Here is a 7,257-nt window from a genome sequence, read left to right on the forward strand (position 1 = left end):
AGGCGTCCCATTACTCACAGGATTCCTCTCAGAAGTGTACATAAATTGGTTATTAGCAACCATGTCAATGAGTTCCTGAGCTTCTGCAGGCGTTTTCTTTAGGTGAATGGATCCACCTGCAGAGTGGTCCAGTGACATCTTTGATAACTCAGACAGACCATCATAGAATATATCCAGGATGGTCCATTCTGAAAGCATGTCGGAAGGACACTTTTTGGTCAGTTGCTTGTATCTCTCCCAAGCTTCATAGAGGGATTCACCTTCTTTTTGTTTGAAGGTTTGAACATCCACTCTAAGCTTGCTAAGCTTTTGAGGAGGAAAGAACTTGGCTAAGAAAGTCGTGACCAGCTTATCCCAAGAGTTCAGGCTATCCTTAGGTTGAGAGTCCAACCAGATTCTAGCTCTGTCTCTTACAGCAAATGGGAAAAGCATGAGCCTGTAGACTTCAGGATTTACTCCATTAGTCTTAACAGTATCATATATCTGCAAGAATTCAGTTAAGAACTGAAAAGGATCTTCAGATGGAAGTCCATGAAACTTGCAGTTTTGTTGCATCAGAGAAACTAGTTGAGGTTTCAGCTCAAAATTATTTGCTCCAATGACAGGAATGGAGATGCTTCTTCCATGTAAATTGGAATTAGGTGCAGTGAAGTCACCAAGCATCTTCCTTGCATTATTATTATTTTCGGCTGCCATCTCCTCTTCTTGTTCGAAAATTTCTGTAAGGTGCTTGCTGGATTGTTGTAATTTAGCTTCTCTTAGTTTCCTCTTCAGAGTCCTTTCAGGTTCTAGATCTGCTTCAACAAGAATGTTCTTGTCCTTGCTCCTGCTCATATGAAAAAGAAGGGAACAGAAAATAATAATAGGGATCCTTTTTGCCCAAGTATAGAGGTTCTCTTGTGTGAGTAGAAGAAGAAAAGAATGTAATGTAAAGGAGGGAAGAAGAGAAAATTCGAACACAGATGGAAGAAGGGGTTCGAATTTGGGTGAGAGGAAGTGTTAGTAGATGAATAAACAAATAGAAGGAGATGAGAGAGAGAGAGGATTTTCGAAAATTATTTTTGAAAAATGGTTAGTGATTTTCGAAAATTAAAAGGAAAAATAAATTAAAATTAAAGTTTGAAATAATTAGTTAATTAGAAGAATTTTGAAAAAGAGGGAGATATTTTCGAAAATTAGAGAGAGAGAGTTAGTTAGGTAGTTTTGAAAAAGATAAGAAATAGTAAATAAGTCAATTAGTTAGTTGAAAAAGTTTTGAATTTCAATTTTGAAAAGGTAAGAAGATAAGAAGTTAGAAAAGATATTTTTGAAATCAAATTTTTGAAAAAGATATGATTTTAAAAAGATATGATTAAAAAGATATGATTTTGAAAAAAGATAAGATAAAAAGATATTTTTGAAAAGATATGATTGAAATTAGTTTTGAAAAATATTTGATTTTTAAAATCACAATTAATGACTTGATTCACAAGAAATCACAAGATATGATTCTAGAACTTAAAGTTTGAATCTTTCTTAACAAGTAAGTAACAAACTTGAAATTTTTGAATCAAAACATTAATTGATGATGTTATTTTCGAAAATTATGATATAAAATTAAGAAAAACATTTTTGAAAAACATTTTAAAAATTTTCGAAAATAAATAAGAAAAATGAAAAAGATTTGATTTTTGAAAAAGATTTTGAAAAAGATAAGATTTTTAAATTGAAAATTTGATTTGACTCATAAGAAACAATTGAATTTTAAAAACTTTTGAAAAAGTCAACTCAAATTTTCGAAATTTATGAGTAAAAAAGGGAAAGATATTTTTTTGATTTTTGAATTTTTATGATGAGAGAGAAAAACATGAAAATGATGCAATGCATGAAAATTTTTTTAGATCAAAACAATGAATGCATGCAAGAATGCTATGAATGTCAAGATGAACACCAAGAACACTTTGAAGATCATGATGAACATCAAGAACATGTTTTTGAAAAATTTTTAATGCAAAGAAAACATGCAAGACACCAAACTTAGAAATCTTTCATTTTTAGACTCTATGGATGCAAGAATGCATATGAAAAACAACAAAAGATGCAAAACAAGAAAACATCAAGATCAAACAAGAAGACTTACCAAGAACAACTTGAAGATCATGAAGAACACTATGAATGTATGAATTTTTCGAAAAATGCAAGATGAATATGCAATTAACACCAAACTTAAAATCTGACTCAAGACTCAAACAAGAAACATGAAATATTTTTTATTTTTATGATTTTCAAATTTTTTTTGGATTTTTCGAAAATTGATTTGAAAAAGAAAAATAAGGATTCCAAAATTTTTAATATGAATTCCAGGAATCTTGCATTGTTAGTCTAAAGCTTCAGTCCAGGAATTAGACATGGCTCACTAGCCAGCCAAGCTTTCAATGAAAGCTCCAATCCAAAACACTAGACATGGCCAATGGCCAGCCAAGCTTCAGCAGATATTGATATTTTCCATGTATAGAGCAACTAAGTGTGTGAAGATCAACAAGCTCTTGTGATGATAAGTTGAAACCCCAATCCAAAAGATTAGACATGGCTTACAGCCAGCCAGGATTCAACAAATCATCATGAAACACTAGAATTCATTCTCAAAAATTCTGAAGAAAAATATATTTTTGAAAACATTTATTTTTTTTTTTCGAAAACAAAGGAGAAAATTTTGAAAAATTTTTGAAAAATTCTTTTGAAAGTAAAACAAAAAGAAAATTACCTAATCTGAGCAACAAGATGAACCGTCAGTTGTCCAAACTCAAAACAATTCCCGGCAACGGCGCCAAAAACTTGGTACGCGAAATTGTGATCTCAAACAATCCCCGGCAACGTGAACAATAACTTGGTGCACGTTATTAATCTTAATTCATAATTTGTCACAACTCCGTGTAGCTGACCAGCAAGTGCACTGGGTCGTCCAAGTAATAAAACCTTACGTGAGTAAGGGTCGATCCTACGGAGATTGTTGGTATGAAGCAAGCTATGGTCATCTTGTAAATCTCAGTCAGGCGGATATCAAATGGTTATAGAGTTTTCGAATATTAATAAATAAATAAACAGAAAGTAAAGGTAGAAATACTTATGTAATTCATTGGTGGGAATTTCAGATAAGCGTATAGAGATGCGTTCGTTCCTCTGAACCTCTGCTTTCCTGCTGTCTTCATCCAATCAATCCTACTCCTTTCTATGGCTGGCTTTATGTAAGGGCATCACCGTTGTCAATGGCTACATCCCATCCTCTTGTGAAAATGGTCCAAATGCTCTGTCACAGCACGGCTAATCATCTGAGGTTCTCGATCATCTGTCACTGCATGGCTAATCATCTGGAGGCATCACCGTTGCCAATGGCTGCATCCCATCCTCTCTGTGAAAATGGTCCGATGCGCTGTCACAGCATGGCTAATCATCTGGAGGTTCTCGATCATACTGGAATAGGATTTACTATCCTTTTACGTCTGTCACTACGCCCAGCACTCGCGAGTTTGAAGCTCGTCACAGTCATTCAATCCCTGAATCTTACTCGGAATACCACAGACAAGGTTTAGACTTTCCGGATTCTCATGAATGCCGCCAGCAATCTAGCTTATACCACGAGGATTCTGATTAGGAGATCCAAGAGATACTCATCCAATCTAAGGTGGAACGGAAGTGGTTGTCAGGCACGCGTTCGTGGGGAAATGATTATGATTATCACATTCATCACATTCATATTGAAGTGCGAATGAATATTTTAGAAGCGGAATAAGTTGAACTGAATAGAAAAATAGTAGTACTTTGCATTAATTCATGAGGAACAGCAGAGCTCCACACCTTAATCTATGGAGGGTAGAAACTCTACCGTTGAAAATACATAAGTGAAAGGTTCAGGCATGGCCAAATGGCCAGCCCCCAAGAGTGATCAATAGATCAAAAGATAATCCAAAGATGTCTAATACAATAGTAAAGAGTCCTATTTATACTAGACTAGCTACTAGGGTTTGCAGAAGTAAGTAATTGATGCATAAATCCACTTTCGGGGCCCACTTGGTGTATGCTTGGGCTGAGCTATAGCTTTCCACGTGCATAGGCTTCTTTTGGAGTTGAACGCCAGGTTGTAACGTGTTTCTGGCGTTCAACTCTGGTTCGTGACGTGTTTCTGGCGTTTAACTCCAGACTGCAGCGTAAAACTGGCGTTCAACGCCCTTTTGCATCATCGAAACTCAAACAAAGTATAGACTATTATATATTGCTGGAAAGCCCTGAATGTCTACTTTCCAACGCAATTGAAAGCGCGCCATTTTGAGTTCTGTAGCTCCAGAAAATTCACTTTGAGTGCAGGGAGGTCAGAATCCAACAGCATCAGCAGTCCTTCTTCAACCTCTGAATCTGATTTTTGCTCAAGTCCCTCAATTTCAGCCAGAAAATATCTGAAATCACAGAAAAACACGCAAACTCATAGTAAAGTCCAGAAATGTGAATTCAACATAAAAACTAATGAAAACATCCCTAAAAGTAACTAGATCCTACTAAAAACATACTAAAAACAATGCCAAAAAGTGTATAAATTATCCGCTCATCACAAGCCATGTCTAATTCCTGAACCGGAGCTTTAGACTAACATTACATGATTCCTGGAATTCTTATTAAAAATTTTGAATCTCTTTATTTGCTTTTTCAAAATGATTCTCGAAAAAAATACAAAAAAATTTAAAAAACCATAAAACCAAAAATATTGTGTTTCTTGTTTGGGTCTAGTGTCAAATTTTAAGTTTGGTGTCAGTTGCATGTTTTTACTTTCTTGTAATTTTTGAAAATATATGCATGGTGTTCTTCATTGATCTTCAAGTTGTTCTTGATGATTTTCTTTGTTCTGATCTTTAAATTCTCTTGTTTTGTGTCTTTTGTTGTTTTTCATATGCATTCTCAAATTGTTAGTGTCCCTAGTATAGAAAACTTCTAAGTTTGGTGTCTTGCATGTCTTTGTTTTCTTGAAAATCTTCAAAAATATGTTCTTGATGTTCATCATGTTCTTCAAAATGTTCTTGGTGTTCATCTTGGCATTCAAAGTGTTCTTGCATGCATTATTTGTTTTGATCTTAGTTTTTCATGTTTAATTCCATTTTGTTGTTTTTCTCTCTCATCATTAAAAATTCAAAAATTCAAAAATATATCTTTTCAAGTCAATAATACAGAGAATTGAAGATTCAGAATATACAGTAGAGGAATCACAGAGAAAAAGCTGGGCGTTCAAAACGCCCAGTGAGGAAGGAAATCTGGCGTTTAAACGCCAGCCAGGGTACCTGGCTGAGCGTTAAACGCCCAAAAAGGTAGTAATTTGGGCGTTAAACGCCAGAATGGGTATCATTCTGGGCGTTTAATGCCAAGATGATACAAAGGAGGTAAGTTAGTTTTCAATTCAAATCTTTTTCAAATTTTCATGTTTTAATTTTTAATTTTGAGATCATATCTTTCAAAATCAAATCTTTTTCAATCATATCTTTTTCAAAAATCAAATCTTTTTCATTTTTCTTCTTAATATTTTCGAAAACCTTGCTAGCAATTAATGTTTTGATTCAAAAAATTTCAAGTTTGTTACTTTCTTGTTAAGAAAGGTTCAACATTTGAATTTTAGAATCATATCTTTTAAATTTCTTGTTAGTCAAGTCATCAATTTTAAAAATCAAATCTTTTTAATTTATCTTTCAAATCTTTTTCAAAATAAAGTTCAGTCATATCTTTTCAATCATATCTTTTTCAAACAAATATTTTTTCAATCATATCTTTTCAAAATTTGATTTTAAAATCTTTTTCTAACTTCTTATCTTTTCACAAATTGATTTTCAAATCTTTTTCAATTAACCACTTGAAATTTTTTGTTTGATTTTAAAAGTTTACTATTTCTTATCTTTTTCGAAAATCACTAACATCTTTTTCAAAATTCTTTTTAATTAACTAATTGTTTTGAATTCAAATTTCATTTTATTTAAAATTTTCGAAAATTCCCTCTTCCATCTCTTTCTATTTAATCACTAACACCTCTCCTCTCTTAATAATTTGAACCCTCTCCCATCTTTATATGTTCGAATTCATCTCCTTCTACCTCATCTTTTTACTCTTCTTTTCCTCTGACACCCCAAGAAATTTCTATACTGTGACATAGAGGATTCCATACTTTTTTTGTTATCTTCTCTTTCATATGAGCAGGAACAAGGACAAAGGCATTCTGGTTGAAGCTGATCCTGAACCTGAAAGGACTCTAAAGAGGAAGCTAAGAGCAGCTAAAGCACAATACTCTGAAGAGGACTTAACTGAAATTTTTGAAAAGGAAGCAGACAAAACAACCATGGCCGAACCCAACAACAACAATGCAAGGAAGGTACTTGGTGACTTTACTGCACCAACTTCCAACTTCTATGGAAGAAGTATCTCTATTCCTGCCATTGGAGCAAACAACTTTGAACTTAAGCCTCAATTAGTTTCTCTGATGCAACAGAATTACAAGTTTCATGGACTTCCATTGGAAGATCCTCATCAGTTCTTGGCTGACTTCTTGCAAATCTGTGACACTGTTAAGACCAATGGAGTTGATCTCGAGGTCTACAGACTTATGCTTTTCCCTTTTGTTGTAAGAGACAGAGCTAGTATATGGTTGAACTCACAACCTAAAGACAGCCTGAATTCTTGGGAAAAGCTGGTCAATGCCTTCTTGGCTAAATTCTTTCCACCTCAAATGATGAGTAAGCTTAGAGTGGAAGTTCAAACCTTCAAACAGAAAGAAGGTGAATCCCTCTATAAAGCTTGGGAAAGATACAAGCAATTGATTAGAAGGTGTCCTTCTGACATGCTTTCAGAATGGAGCATCATAGGTATCTTCTATGATGGTCTGTCTGAGTTATCCAAGATGTCATTGGACCATTCTGCAGGTGGATCTATTCATCTGAAGAAAATGCCTGCAAAAGCTCAAGAATTCATTGAAATTGTTGCAAATAACCAATTCATGTACACTTCTAAAAGAAATCCTGTAAACAATGGGACAACTCAGAAGAAAGGAGTTCTTGAGATTGATACTCTAAATGCCATAGACCTGAGATCAAACCAACAAGGTATATAAACTTAGGCCAATTATTCACCGTTAAGGAAATAATGTTTTGCGTATACGCAACCTAAAAATATATATGATTCCCTATTATTTGTTATTTTTCATCTTCCACGCTCTTTAAATGCTAATATTTCTTCTTTTACAATATCCCCACC

Source organism: Arachis ipaensis, chromosome B06, assembly GCF_000816755.2.
Source record: "Arachis ipaensis cultivar K30076 chromosome B06, Araip1.1, whole genome shotgun sequence".
NCBI lineage: Eukaryota > Viridiplantae > Streptophyta > Magnoliopsida > Fabales > Fabaceae > Arachis > Arachis ipaensis.